Raw genomic sequence first — 13,956 nt, forward strand, 5'->3', positions numbered from 1 at the left:
TATCAGTCTACACTCACATCAGGCTTATTTAACTTATGTTTTTTCACATATAACAAACTGGAAATAGAAACATAAAGAAATTATAAAAAATGTATTGCATATAATATGTAGCGAAATTCAGGCATATAATCAATCATAGGATAAATGGAACTAATAAAATAAAATAATAATATAACATTTAAAAAAAATCCCCTCAATTCATAGTGTATTACAATTGATTAAATATGTATACGTAATATTCTATTTGATAAGAATTGATAGAGACCCTTCTCCACTGATCTCAAACCCAATTTTGTCAATCAATCACAGAGATTTGAAATAGAGGATGTCAAAATCAATCAATCAATCTGGTCAATTATATAGTTGGCCACGAAAGATACATGTATACGAGCCATAATAAATTAGATAAGTATGAGAAAATCTGGTAGCGATGTGCAAATCACCATTTGTTATTGAGAAACTGCGAGCATTGGACTGTTTCTAATAGAGTGTACTTTATTTATTACACTACAGAATCAATATGGTTATAAAGTTTTATCCATTCTTTAATAACTATAAGATGTTATCGCTGATATCTTTGTACTGTACCATTTCTTATATGTACACTAATAAACATAATGATACCTGTATGATACCCCTGCGTGGGTGATAATATTTGACTATTACTGTTTCTCGGAAAACAAATAAAATGTTTGACAGTGAAATGGAGGATTTATATTTTCTTTCTCTCTGTCTCTCAGTTTCTCTGTGGTCCATGAGTCCTCATATGGTGGTTTTTCTAGGTCAGCCTATCAGCTAATTTTGTGTATAGGAGCAATAACTTGCTTGCCCATTAGTAATATATTGCCTAGGGTACGTATCAAGAGAGTGTGTGAGAGCAAATCACATTGAATGATAAGGGCCTAGTGATGTCCTTCTTCAGGAGGGAAGTAATAAAGTATTTCAGGTAGAGAAATTTGAAGGTTCTTGTCCTGTTATAAATGTTTAATATCATTCTAGCACCCTAGGTTTGCCAGGTAAGGGAATGTATCAGGGATGTGCAGGGGGATTCAGGGTTATTCAGGGAGTGAGGGGTGATCAATAGGTGGTGTGCTTGAAATGAGGTATGCAATAGTTCCAGATATGGAGATGGCACAGTTTGTTACATAGCTGGGCTAGGAAGGCAGAGACTGAAACATGGTAGTGATGGAGAGACACAGCCAAGTAAGTGGTGGTGATTGAGAGGGGCTTGGTGCTGAGTGATGCGGTGAGTTCAGGGGAGGCAGCTAAGCCAGGTGCTGTCAGCCTGACTTTTCAGAATGGTGAGAGTTAGGAGTATGGTTGTCTACTATGAGAGGCATCCTGTCCTGTGAGTGTAGACTGTCCACCTGTGAGTACAGGGTGCGGCAAGACAATAGCCAATAGGAAGAGATATACTTGACTGTGGTGAGATCAGGGCAAGCGATGTGAACCTGGTAGTGCAGTGGCTGGAGAGTGACCGTCTCAGTCAGCGAGAGTGTAAGCTCTGGGAACACATAATGTGCCTTAAATGTAATGTATGCAACCATCCAGAGAACAGATGGGGGAAAGAGGTCATAATATTAACTATTGATTCCTTCAGAAAAAGATGGTCCGGTAACACTCATTTGTTACCTCTATCTGCTCCACACTCAAGTTTCCTAGGACTAAACCTGCATTTCCAGGGTCACCTGTATCCTGGGAAGAAGAGGACAAAGCCACTTCCTGGTGGCGAGAAATAAAATTTCCAGATGTGGGCGGCTACGCCAACACCCCCAAATGAAGGACAGGAAACTACATATGTGTTTTCTGAGAATCATTACCTTGTCCAGGACCCCAATACAGTTACATCAGATGTTATTTATAACATTACTATTGAAGGAAGTCTGAGCATATAAATATCTATACATCATGATTTTGGCAAGTGGTAGTACTAGCAAATGTATGTCATCTTTCATTAACATCTAACACTTCTTACTGTAAATCTTTTCCTAGGGCAGTTTGGCTAGTAAAGAAAGACACAGAAATATAACGGATAACAAGGCACAAGACTATGAAGCAGCAGCAATAATTGCTAGCGATTCTAACGAAGCTATGGCAGTGGTTACACACGTATAATTATAACAAAGTTAGACAAGTGGGATTGTCTTACCTTTCTAGCATTGTATCCCAACAAACACGACATGCTAAGGAGCTCAGTGCTGATGTTACCAGAGGCATATACTCATACACTTATCTTAAGTAATTGAGATCAACAAATACATTTTCCCCACGGTACATTACTAAAATAAATTTATGGCCCCTGCCAAATGCATGCTGAAAAAATATTTTCTCACGGAAATAGATCCGTGAGAGATCTTTTCCATTGGAACCATTGACCAACAAGGAAAAAAAAGAGGATATCAAATAGCAGAATGACTTTTATTTAATTATTATGCATACTGTGAAAGAAACATATAACCACGGAACCCTGGCATATATTAACAATTCTGGTAAATCACACACTGGCACATCGTTGACATGTAAACTGTATTTTAATTTTTTCCAGTAAACAAAAAGCCATGAAAAGCATTTAAAAAGAATTTTTGGCCGCATTTTATTTTAGAGGTAGCTTCATAAATCAAGGCTTTTTAGTCCAGTACTTCCAAAACGTTGTTGGTCAGCGCCATATGTTCTCATTTTAATTAATAGTGTGCTTCTTTTAATTACTTTATTGCTGTCTAGAAAGTATATTGTTGATCAAAATGTTTGACGTTCTACAAAATAACAATATTAAAAGGTGACCAGTAATTAGTTTATTAGTTGGTAGAATATAGGCTTGCAACCACTGTCTCTGGGTCTGACCCATAGGATAAGTACCGCATTAATTGCCAATGGTTGTGTTACATATTTTAATCAAAATGAGATGCCTCAAACTTCACTTTACCCATATGCAAAACTGTTTAGCATTGCTATATGGAAGAATGCTGTATACTGCACAATGACTTACATTACTGAATGTTGTACAATGTGTAATTATAGGTAGCATTAGCCTTAACGATTCACAACCTTCACTTGTTTTCTGAAGACATAATGATATCACCAATGCACTTATTAATGGTTAATAATTTAAAATAAACTTTCTCAAATCATTACTCTACAAGACGTACAATTAAAGTGATTGTGAAAACATTGATAGCTAGAGGCATAACTACTGGAAAAGCTGCCCATGCCACGAGGAGATAGTATAGAAAAATAATAAAATAACAATGCCGCTCACTTGCCTTAGACTAGAATTCCACCATAAAATAATCAAAACAAGTTGATTCCCCAGCTCTAATCTCTGACATGTTAGATGAACTCGTCAATGTTTCTGGTATTGAAAACAATACATTATATGTTTTATGTTCAACTAAGAGATCTAGCTGAAGAAGGCATTGCGTATTGTTTGTGAAAGTATTATGATTTCTGCTTATGTAAGTTGTCTATTCCTATACAGTCCGTGACATTCCTGTATTCCTTACAGTCTGTTACAACATGCTGATAACATCAGTTTGACATTATAATTGGCTTCTACTTGTTAGCTCTGTTAGCCATGAAGCTGTTAACATTATGACAGCATGAACATAGATAGTACCAGTAACACTGACCAGTTGAGGTGAGGGGCTTGAACTGATATGTGTGCTCGATCTAGGCACGCAATTATTGAACATTGACTTTTGGTTTCACGCATGTGAAAAAACGCAAGATAGGATACATATCGGCATTTACATTACTTCATAAATCAGACCCTATGTTTAAAAAAAACAACAAAAAAAACCAATAGTTTAACGCTAGTAATTAATGAATACATTTGCTTATGCTTACATAAATTTACTTTTTTACTGGACCTACCAACCAGATACCTGCAATACATTTTTAAATCACATGAACAGCTGGCAATCAGCCAGAACGGGACTCCCAGGAGAGGGAAGACATGACTGTGGGAGGATAATTATTTTAATTGGGAGTTAATCTAGGGTAGGAATTAGGCATAAAAGTAAAATCTGAGCTATTCACGTAGCATCACATCACAGGGTTACCTCTGTAATCAATTTCTCAGTTCCCACCAATTGCTATTTCTGTTTGGTTGCTGTTCGCTAGGCACAGGAATATAGCTCCAGCACTTATTTTGGCCACATAGGGGCATATTCAATTAGGTTTACAATCCGCGGCAATGCATGTTACCGTGAAAAGTGTGCAGTATTGACGGAAATACGGTACCGCAATAACACCGATTTTCCTTCACCCTACGGGGTGCGCACGAAAATTCACATTATTGCGGTACCGTAGATTGCCTTTGTGGCCCGTTCCCGCGCCTTATCGCGGACCGGAAACCTAATTCAATATGCCCCCTTGTATTTAATGTTCAGAGATAGCTGTTAATGTCCTCCCAGCATATCATACCTTTCTGAATACCACTTCTGCTTTATCTACAATTAAGCACTTTCTGAAATGGACTTTGGGGCGTTCAATCTCAGAAAGCGCTATTGGAGAATTAGACGTTTATTGTGCCTCCCAGCTGTATTTGTAGTTGGCATAAACATTCATACACGTGACCATGCTAATAAATCATTGTGGCGGATAGCCTTTGTCCACACGGGATCTGTGTTTCATTTGTCTCAGTTGAAGTAATGAGTGGGTTTGTGGTTTGGATGTTTTTTGGTGTTGATGAAAATATTTTTTTTAGGATGACATGGCTTGGACATGATGTAATAAGTATGTTTTAATATAAAATAAAAATGTTGCAATTTAAAATATAAAAATAGATAAAAAGTAGATAGTAGCAACATTAAATATCTGTAGATAATATATAGATTTTTTCAACTTTCCACTGTATCTTTCGGAATTATCCTTGTGGATAAAAGGATCCTAGATTTAAAAGATGGATTACATCTAACTGGGTGTGGAAAGTTCAAATGCAACGGTTCATTTAATGTAATGATATCTTTACAATTAACTCTAATAGGAAATAGACCTGTCGTTATTGAGTTGCTAACTGCAGTTGTGCTTGGCCCCACTTTGCAAGAATAATTTGTGGAAAGCATTTATAGGCCTCAAGTTCATGACTCATGGCCCAATTACTGGGAAGTGTCTTTCACTACTTTTTAATTTAATTTTCTGTTTGGTTTGTAAGCTGCTTTCATTGTAACCTTTTCATGGTTCAATGTTCTGCCTCATTTAAAAACAGAGTCATGAAGAATAAACGTTATGGGATGGAAACAGCTTATTTTATGCAACACAAAGCATCAGTCTGACAATGTCATTGTGTAAAGGTATCTGTAAATTCATATTTTTACATGCATTATGTTCCATAACATGTCTATAGTTACTGGTGTGTGTCTTATGGTACTATTGTTTCAGACATCATTTTATAATCATGCTCATGCATTACACACTGCAGCTGCAGTAAACATCAGGATCTCTGATCCCTATGCCGGTGTAGCTCCTTTATTAACACATGAAAGCTCAAATTCAAATAACACTGCATGACACACATTCATACTTGTTGACACTGAAAAAACACACAAAAACATTATGGGACTGGCTGACACTTTTTATGTCCCCTCAGAGAGATTGCGGGAGGGAGGCCCATGTGTCAGTTGATACGCGCCATCGCAGCTGCAATATGCATCATTGTGCAGTGGGACGAGTCACAATGACGCTAATCAAAGCAAAAAACGTCATCAAGGCACTGCTCACACTGCTAGGAAGTGGGCAGAAATCAGGAGGGTGGCCCACGCTCCCAGGGGTCCAGAAGAGCTCCTCAAAATTTGAGGCACACATAATTAACATATTATGTGAATTTCAGGACCAGTGCAGGCATTTATTTAATGTAGATTTTCAATGAGTGGTTAATTAACACACTAATGATTAAATTAGTCCTAAAAAATGGTTACATACATGTTGATTGGGATTGGGGGTCTTTCTGGACCCCTGCATGCTGTGATTTGCAGCAGTCTAAAATTACTAAATTGGCTGGCAGAATTGCAGCATGTAAGTGCACCATATAAGGGCGACATATTGGGAACCAGAGGACTAATAGAGGAAGATGAAGAGATAAATTAATGCTCTAAATAGAAACTCAAAAGATGAAATGAGATAACAAGAGAGTCAGCAGCAGAGCTTGCATAAGCAAGAAGGGGCTACAATTGCACAAAGTACAGGGCAGTATGCTTGTCTAGCTACAAATGTAATATAGCAGCTATTGTTTTGAAACGCCAAATGTCTCACTGTGAGTCATTTACAAACCAAACGACTGTTAAACTCCAAGCAAATGCTCTTCTGTGACATCAAGTGCCTGCTGTTATTGTACCCTGGTTTACTGGATAGAACATGGGTTTGTGAGTGATTTTTGCTGGGGTTCAAAGTGCAAAGGCCAATGGGAGGGATTGGGTGGATAGTGTACTGTAGCGTTACGCAGCCCACAGGTTGTGTACCTATGCCTTAGATGGACAGAACAACAGGTAAGCATAATGTAAGTCTAATTATTAATCTGTATATATTATACAATAGACAATTTTTTTTTATTGAACTGATTAGCTACTGTTGATCGTATTCATATGCTGTGTACATACATATAGAGATAGAGCTAAATTGTTTTATACGAACAGCACTCTTTTTAATGTTTTAATGTGTATAATGTGAAAATAATTAGTTTTCTGCTAAATACTTTGTGTTAATCTTTGCCTAAATTACAGGATTGGAAGCTGGGAGGGAAAAGAAAGTCTCCTCTCTCCAGTACATGAGCTGCCATCGCCTATCAGAAGCGTATGCCTTGTTTCTGTAGCAGCTAAGCACTTCCAGACTATACTTGGCAAGATGAAGAGGCCGAGGACACTGGCAGCCTAGTGGTGAAATACCCGAGCCAAAGATGAAACTAGCTGTCTTTCATCTAACAAGTCTATGCTATACACAGTATTTGTGGTTATCATCATCATCATCATCATTTAATTATATAGCGCCAGCAAACTCCGTAGCACCTTACAATTGGGAACACAGTAATAAAAGGATACTGGGTAGAACAGACAGACAGAGGTAAGAAGGCCCTGCTCGCAAGCTAACAATCTATGGGATTATGGTGATTTTATTGCTTTTGGCATACACGGTTTTCTCTCCATCCTCAGCAGCAATGCTTAAGACCTGGAAAGATTCCTAAAAGCTTCTCTTACGATGTAAAAAAAATGGCTATGTCTGATCTGGCAAAGCAAACTGGTACACAAACGCTGACCATATAGTTTTCAAAATCAGTTGTTATTAAGGATTACTGATTTATTAAATACTTGTGTTCCTGAAATGTCTCAGGCTATACAATATGGTAAATCCATTATAAAAGGGACAGCATACCATATCCCCAAATATCATTTTCTTCTAGGGATCATTTTAAACACAATTCTTTCTTAGAATAAATTATATATTTAGAATGTTAACAAATCTAATTTACATTATTATTTAGGTGCAAAAACACCCCTACTAAATTGAATACATATATCTCCTCAAGCCATCCAGGATTGTCAGACATTTTGGGGATTCCATGTCTCCTCACACCCATGATTCATTTAAGGCATAATTGAGGCTTAACTGAGCCATATTTTAAGAGAAAAACAGAAAGTGAGAGGAGGATGGACATTGATGTGAACTTTACACTTGTGCACAGTTCTCCTGCTCAGTTTTTTCCACCTCCTGCAAACCTAGGCATCTACCAAGGGCAGAGAGTAGGCGTGCACCAAGAAGTGAGGCATGTAGACCTTTTATGTACACCTGTGCAAAACCAAAGCATCTTCTATTGCTCGGCCAGGGAACTTTATAAATCAGGTCCATTACATCTGACTGATGTGTCCTGTAGTGCACAAGTTTAGGAGGAAAGACGTCAACTCTGTTCAAAGTTGTTTGACACATAGTTGGGCTGGGTTGGGCTGCTATCCTTTGTTCTCTCCTTTCCTCATCTAGAAAATAATTAGCATTTTTATGACAGGTATAAATTAGTAAGCAAAGTATCATGTTCCATTATTACTTACACATTGTTTTGACTATTCTAAACCATATATGTCCACTAACCTCTGTTTAGATCTCCACAAGTCCAACATTTATTCCTGTTGCAGTATATCAAGTCTAAAATTTAGTAGTGCCCCAATTTAAAATTTTGTCACAGTAATGCCCCTCTTCATCACACTCTGCCATGAAACTTTTGCCCCTCAAAACATTCTGCCATGCTGCCTGTGCACCCCTTTCACTCTGCAATGCTGCCTTTGCCCTTGAAAAAAGTCTGCCATGCTGCCTTTGCTTTGCCCCTGAAAAAATGTGTGCCTTACTGCCTTTGCTCCCCCTTGGTTAAGTTTCTTCACTTACTTTTTCTATCGGCTTCTTTCTTCTCTTCTCTTCTGTTCGTCTTCTGTCTTCTTGGTTCTTGCCTCCGATTCTTCTCTGCACCGCTCCTCACTGAATGTCTGGCGCTGTGTGATGACGTCACGCCTGACATTCAGTGTGGACAGACCAAGGAGGAGCAGTGCCGACGCCGCAGACAGGTGAGTATGTTTTTTTCCCACGGAGCCTGCTCTCCACACCAACAAAGATGGTGACTCCGTCTGCAGTCACTGATTCGCCGAACCGAGCCTAAAATTAGGTATCGGTTCTGGTGAACCAGTGAGAACTGGCTGAATCCCACCACTGCGTATAGGTCAATCATTTCCACCACACAATTGCTATATAGGCTCTTAAAGACCATGATGTTGGACTACTCATGGTGTTCTCTCTCTGGAGCATATCGACATTGTGATTGGCTTTGTCGACACATCGACAATACAATCACCAAGTCAAATGTAAAGGGTAACTGATGTTGTCTAATTAAAATCATTATACTGCAAGCTTACTAAAATATCTTGAGATGGAATGTACTCCGTTCAGATGTATACCAAAAAAATGTCCATTAAATGTATGCTGTAAGGAAAGAGGGTGGATGCACTGAGACACTAGTATTTGACTCATGCTTCACTAGCCTCAGCCTCAAGGTTGTGGCTCCTAAAGGAGATTAAATTGATGATCGGTAGCTAAATTCTGAATAGGCAATATAAGAATTAACCCAGGCTTTACTAGCCTCATCTGCAAGTTAGGTTTCGCTTTGGGACACCTATAGGCTGAATTGGCTGCTGAAAAGATACTGATAAACAATAGCCATCTCAAAGTCTAGGGTTAAGTAGAAAGACAGAGATGGTCATTGGTTAGACCACACCAAGAATAATGTGTTCAATTTTAAAGGCCATATCTACAGAAGGTCATAAACAGTGATTGTGGACAGAAGATAAATGGTGCATGATCTACATCACAAATCGTACTGGGAAAAGACTTCAATATTTAAAATTTAATGCAGAGAAGGGGGGGCGATCAAGTAGGGTCTGAGGTTTATAGTCACAAAAATTGGCAGACTAGTTGGGCTGTGTGATTCTTATCTTCCAACATAGTCTATGTTTTCATGTGTCTATGTTAAGGTCATAGGTGGGAGAACTGGTTCAGAGTGAACTTGCCCACACATACTGCCATTTTGACTGCCAATTTTAGGCCTGAATGGCTGTAAATTGCAGTATGTGTATCCTCAAACACAGATGTCAGCCAGTACAAAATACTAATTTAAACTGCCTCATATTTATAAATGCAGAAGTTTCAGCAAATATATGAAAAGTCGCCTTCTACTTCATGGTGCTTCTACTAAAAGGATGGTATTAACCCCTTAGAGTGAGATAATGCATACTAAGTTACATATTCATGTCTTTTTAAATTGAGAGAAAACTTACAAGGTACACTGAAGCTTCCAAAAAGTAGGCACTACAAAGCCCAGCAGCCCCTGCTCAGCTACCAGTGTCATACAAAAATGCACAAAATGGAAGTGGCTCAATCAATTTAACTTACAGATCCTTACCATTTATTTGCAATCGTGTGTAATCTAAACCTCTACATTTTATCTTTAAATAGGAGGGAGATTTACTGTGCCTTTCCTACTATCTGTCAGCAGTGTGCTGGGGGATTTTGTGCGTTTCATTTCTAGATAGCACCTGTTGTTAATGGGCGACTCCCACTTTGTGTATTAATGTCTATCAGGAATAGCAGAAAATAATTATACCCCACCGGATCCAATGGTGCTGAACAGACAGATCTCTTATGTTTGTCCATTCCAAAGTGTGTCCAAATTACACACAGATCTGTCTGTTCTGTGGGACACCTGGACGTGTCCACGTATGGCTAACTTAAGTGTCAAGCCAAGGTTGGGACAAGAAGAGTTCAAGGGTGGTCAGACCGAGAGTTAGGTCAAAATTAGTAAAATAATCTAGATAAACGATTGCTCAGGTCACAGGAGCCAACTTTTTAAAATGACGGGGTGCTCCCATTACCTCCACATCACCCACAGAGCTGGCCGCTGTAGATCAGGTGAGGAAGTGACAGGCTTGTATGGTGTATGCTTACGATGTCACAAACTTACAAAATGTACTTACCTTCCTCAAAATTAAGAGTATTTTATTTTGAAACAGATTTTTCAGTCATGATTCCTTTCCCCGTTGTAATCTGACATTTCTCTTAAAAGCAGGTAATAACAGTAATATCCTTTTATGATTTGTACTTAAGCCTCACTGATTAATGAGTTACATTAAAACCCATCAGCAGATGAAACCAATGACTGGTGAGCTTCCCACCTTTATTCCCAGTGAATAATATAGAACTCAGCATGTACAGAACTTTTTATTTCCCAACCTTACCTATAGCATTACAATGCACAATAGCCTACACATTCCATTGCCTTGGCAATGAGTTTGTCATCTTATTTTCTTTTTTAATTACATGCTAGTGGGAAGTGCATACAGCAAGACTGCCATGTATTTAACATGCATATCTTCATTTCTCTGCTCTAACAGCTGTACTTCTATTCCAAAACATTCCAAATACTGTATGTTTTTACTTTAATAGTTACTGTGAAGCTCTTAAATCTATTCCTAAATGCAGCTGAACGGATCACTTTCAGTAAACTCCAAGAACCTTTAATCTGAAACCTGAGACTGATAGGCGGTTAAACCATTTCTCTATTTCTCTCCATTTCTTGCGCATAACTATGGAATTCTAGAACTAAACAGGGATATCGCTAGCTGATAACTCATTATCAAAGTCATTAGGACTTGATCAATGAAATAAAACATCTACTTTTAAGATAGTGTCTGTTTGTATTCAGGCCATTATTGCTGCGAATGGTTTTCTGAAGCCATGACCTAATGTGGATGATTACATGGAATGCTGCCAGCTGGATAAATACATTTGCAGGTGCACAAGCCTTGGCTGCCAAAAAAGTTTGGATTGCAGAAGTATACTTCAATCCATTCCAGCAGTACAAAGAGCATGAACATTTAAAAGATGAATCCCATGTTGTACACTTTACTCTAGCTGACTCTCTGAACTCTGAAACATGCAATGTCAAATGTGATGTGGAAGCAAACCAACTACCCAATAAATCTGCAGCTACTGTACACAGAACAGTCTTGTATCTTGTAATGTATGTGCGTTTTACATTCATAAGCATTATATGCCTGATGCATAGATGAGGCTACGTCCGTTTGCCTAGCGTAAGTTACACGTTTCCCACAAAAAACTATGCAGAGTGGCGTGACGAGGAGGGAAGGGTATTGTAACATAGGCAGAGTACAGTAAGGACGTGTCTGTAGAGTTGTGAGATATGCCTTTTACAGCCGTACATGCAAGCTGATGACGATCGGGAGCACTAGCTAATCGCCCCTAAGCTGCTGGGTGCTTTCCTCATTGATCGTACATATATTAAAGGATTTTGAGGGGCATATTTACTAAACTGCGGGTTTGAAAAAGTAGGGATGTTGCCTATAGCAACCAATCAGATTCTAGTTATCATTTTGCAGAATGTACTAAATAAATTACAGCTAGAATCTGATTGGTTGCTATAGGCAACATCTCCACTTTTTCAAACCCGCAGTTTAGTAAATCTAGCCCTGAGTGTGTATTTAGGTAAAAAAAAAAATATTTACTTTTATTTGTATGTTAGAAGGAAGGTTATAGCTGCTGTATTTTATGAAGCCTAATAGCAGATGCGCTTATCTCTATGAAAACAAATGTTTACAAAATTATACTGCACTTACGGTGACCGTTTGTGTATATGTGTGTGAATGTATGTATAACTGCTATAAACCTGGTGCTTATGCTACAGATCCAGAGCTGGTCACATGCATCCAACTCAGCATTTAGGCGGAAATGCGCTAGTTTTGTATGCACATTTTTGAGCCGAAAAATATGTTGAAGTTGCGTTCAATTCTGCATAAGGAGGCAGCACTCTGTGTCAGGGCTTGGTAGATTTAATAAACAGCTCCCTGCTGCTGGCCCTTTAAGAAATTGATGCTTCAGAATGCCTTGCATACTGGAGCACCAATCAGAAAGCTCGGCTGCTCAGAGAAGAGGAATTTCCTCTATGAGCAGCTGAGGAACCAACAGAAGCAATGCCGGGGGAACCACCTGACCCACAATTATAAAGATAAAGTTTGTTTTAAAATGTTTCAAAAAATGAGAACATTAGGCGGTAACAGGTAAAAGTCTACTTTTGCAAGAACCTGTAATGTAAGTATTATTTTAGGGATTAAAACTGACTACCACCGGTTTTATATGGTGTTTTCCTCCCCATTTGGACTACGAAGCATCAAAACAGAAAAAGGAGAAGAAAACTGTATTTCCCATTAGGCTATGCTGGATTAAGAATGAATATTTTATGTAAATGTTTACTTATTTTTATTATTTTGGTATAATAGACTGGAGTCTTAGGGACATGTACCCATAATACTGGAACTACTGGGCTGGCAAAGCTGCTACTCCAGGGGTCCAAATCTTGTTACTTACCCTGGTCCCTACATCCCAAGAAAGAGCCAGACACTTTTCGGAACAGGGCTGGTTGTTTCTGGGAGAGCAGCACGCTATTTTTTTGCATCCCTCCCATAGAGAACTAGCCATGCCCTGCCCAGCCTGGGGCTGGTTTTCACACCTTACTCATGGGGGTAAATTTATCAAGCTGCAGGTTTGAAATAGTAGAGATGTTCCCTTTAGCAACCAGATTCCAGTTATGATTTACAAAATGACAGCTAGTATCCGGTTGCTATAGGCAACATCTCCACTTTGTCAAACCAGCAGCTTGATAAATTTACCCCATGGTCTCCTATCTTTAGTGGAAACCATCCCAGGCTGCTCTTAGCTGGGGCTAGTTGAGTATTTGGGGGAGGGAGGGCACTCAGAGCATTTATTTACTGCAGAAGCCTTTTTGTTCATATCTATGAGCTTTCATTTCATTGGGGCTGTAACATGTAGCTCACTGTAGCCACTGAAATGAATGGGAAAAGCCCCATTATGATTAAAGCTAGAAATTATGGGCCAGATTCATTAAGGAAAGTAAAGCAAAAAAAATAAATGAGTAACTGTGCACCTTGGCAAAATCATGTTGCATTGGAGGGGGGAGATAAATATAAAATGCTATGGCAGATTTATAGTTGGGTAGGACATGTTCTAGATCAACTTTCAATTTCAGTTTACAAATAAAGCTATCAAGTATTTGTGTGCTGAATGAAAAACAACAAGTATTTCCTTACATGCAAAATAAAAAACAAATTTGCACTCCTTTCATTGTTACATGGTTTTGTCCAGGAGAAAACGTACTCATGTTTTTGCCTTCCTTTCCTTAATGAATCAGACCCTATGTGTTTTCAAATCAATGGAAATTGCTACAAATTGCATGTATTTGAAAAAAACATCTCTGTTTAGAGAGTTGGGAAAATTAACACCCATATTTCTTCTGGAGATTAGTAGCAGTTTTGAGTGCTTAAAAAAAAAAAAAAAAAAGATTGTGAAGTCCTATAGTAGATTCTCCCCAGAGAGAAAGACTGCAATTTTCTGATTCAT

At 38.5% G+C, this 13,956-nt stretch overlaps 1 long non-coding RNA gene across 10 annotated transcripts in view; it reads right to left on the reverse strand.

Moving 5' to 3' along the window:
* LOC142144649 (uncharacterized) overlaps positions 1–13,956 on the reverse strand; it is a 466,443-nt gene that overhangs the window by 366,458 nt on the left and 86,029 nt on the right. The window contains exon 1 of one of the 10 annotated variants that reach the window (XR_012689762.1): positions 2,150–2,216. The exons of the other annotated variants lie outside the window; for them this stretch is intronic. This is a non-coding gene — a long non-coding RNA (uncharacterized LOC142144649). Of the gene's footprint in view, positions 1–2,149; positions 2,217–13,956 lie in introns of those variants that run through there. 10 annotated transcript variants of the gene reach the window in all.

Source organism: Mixophyes fleayi, chromosome 3, assembly GCF_038048845.1.
Source record: "Mixophyes fleayi isolate aMixFle1 chromosome 3, aMixFle1.hap1, whole genome shotgun sequence".
Taxonomy (NCBI): Eukaryota; Metazoa; Chordata; class Amphibia; order Anura; family Limnodynastidae; genus Mixophyes; species Mixophyes fleayi.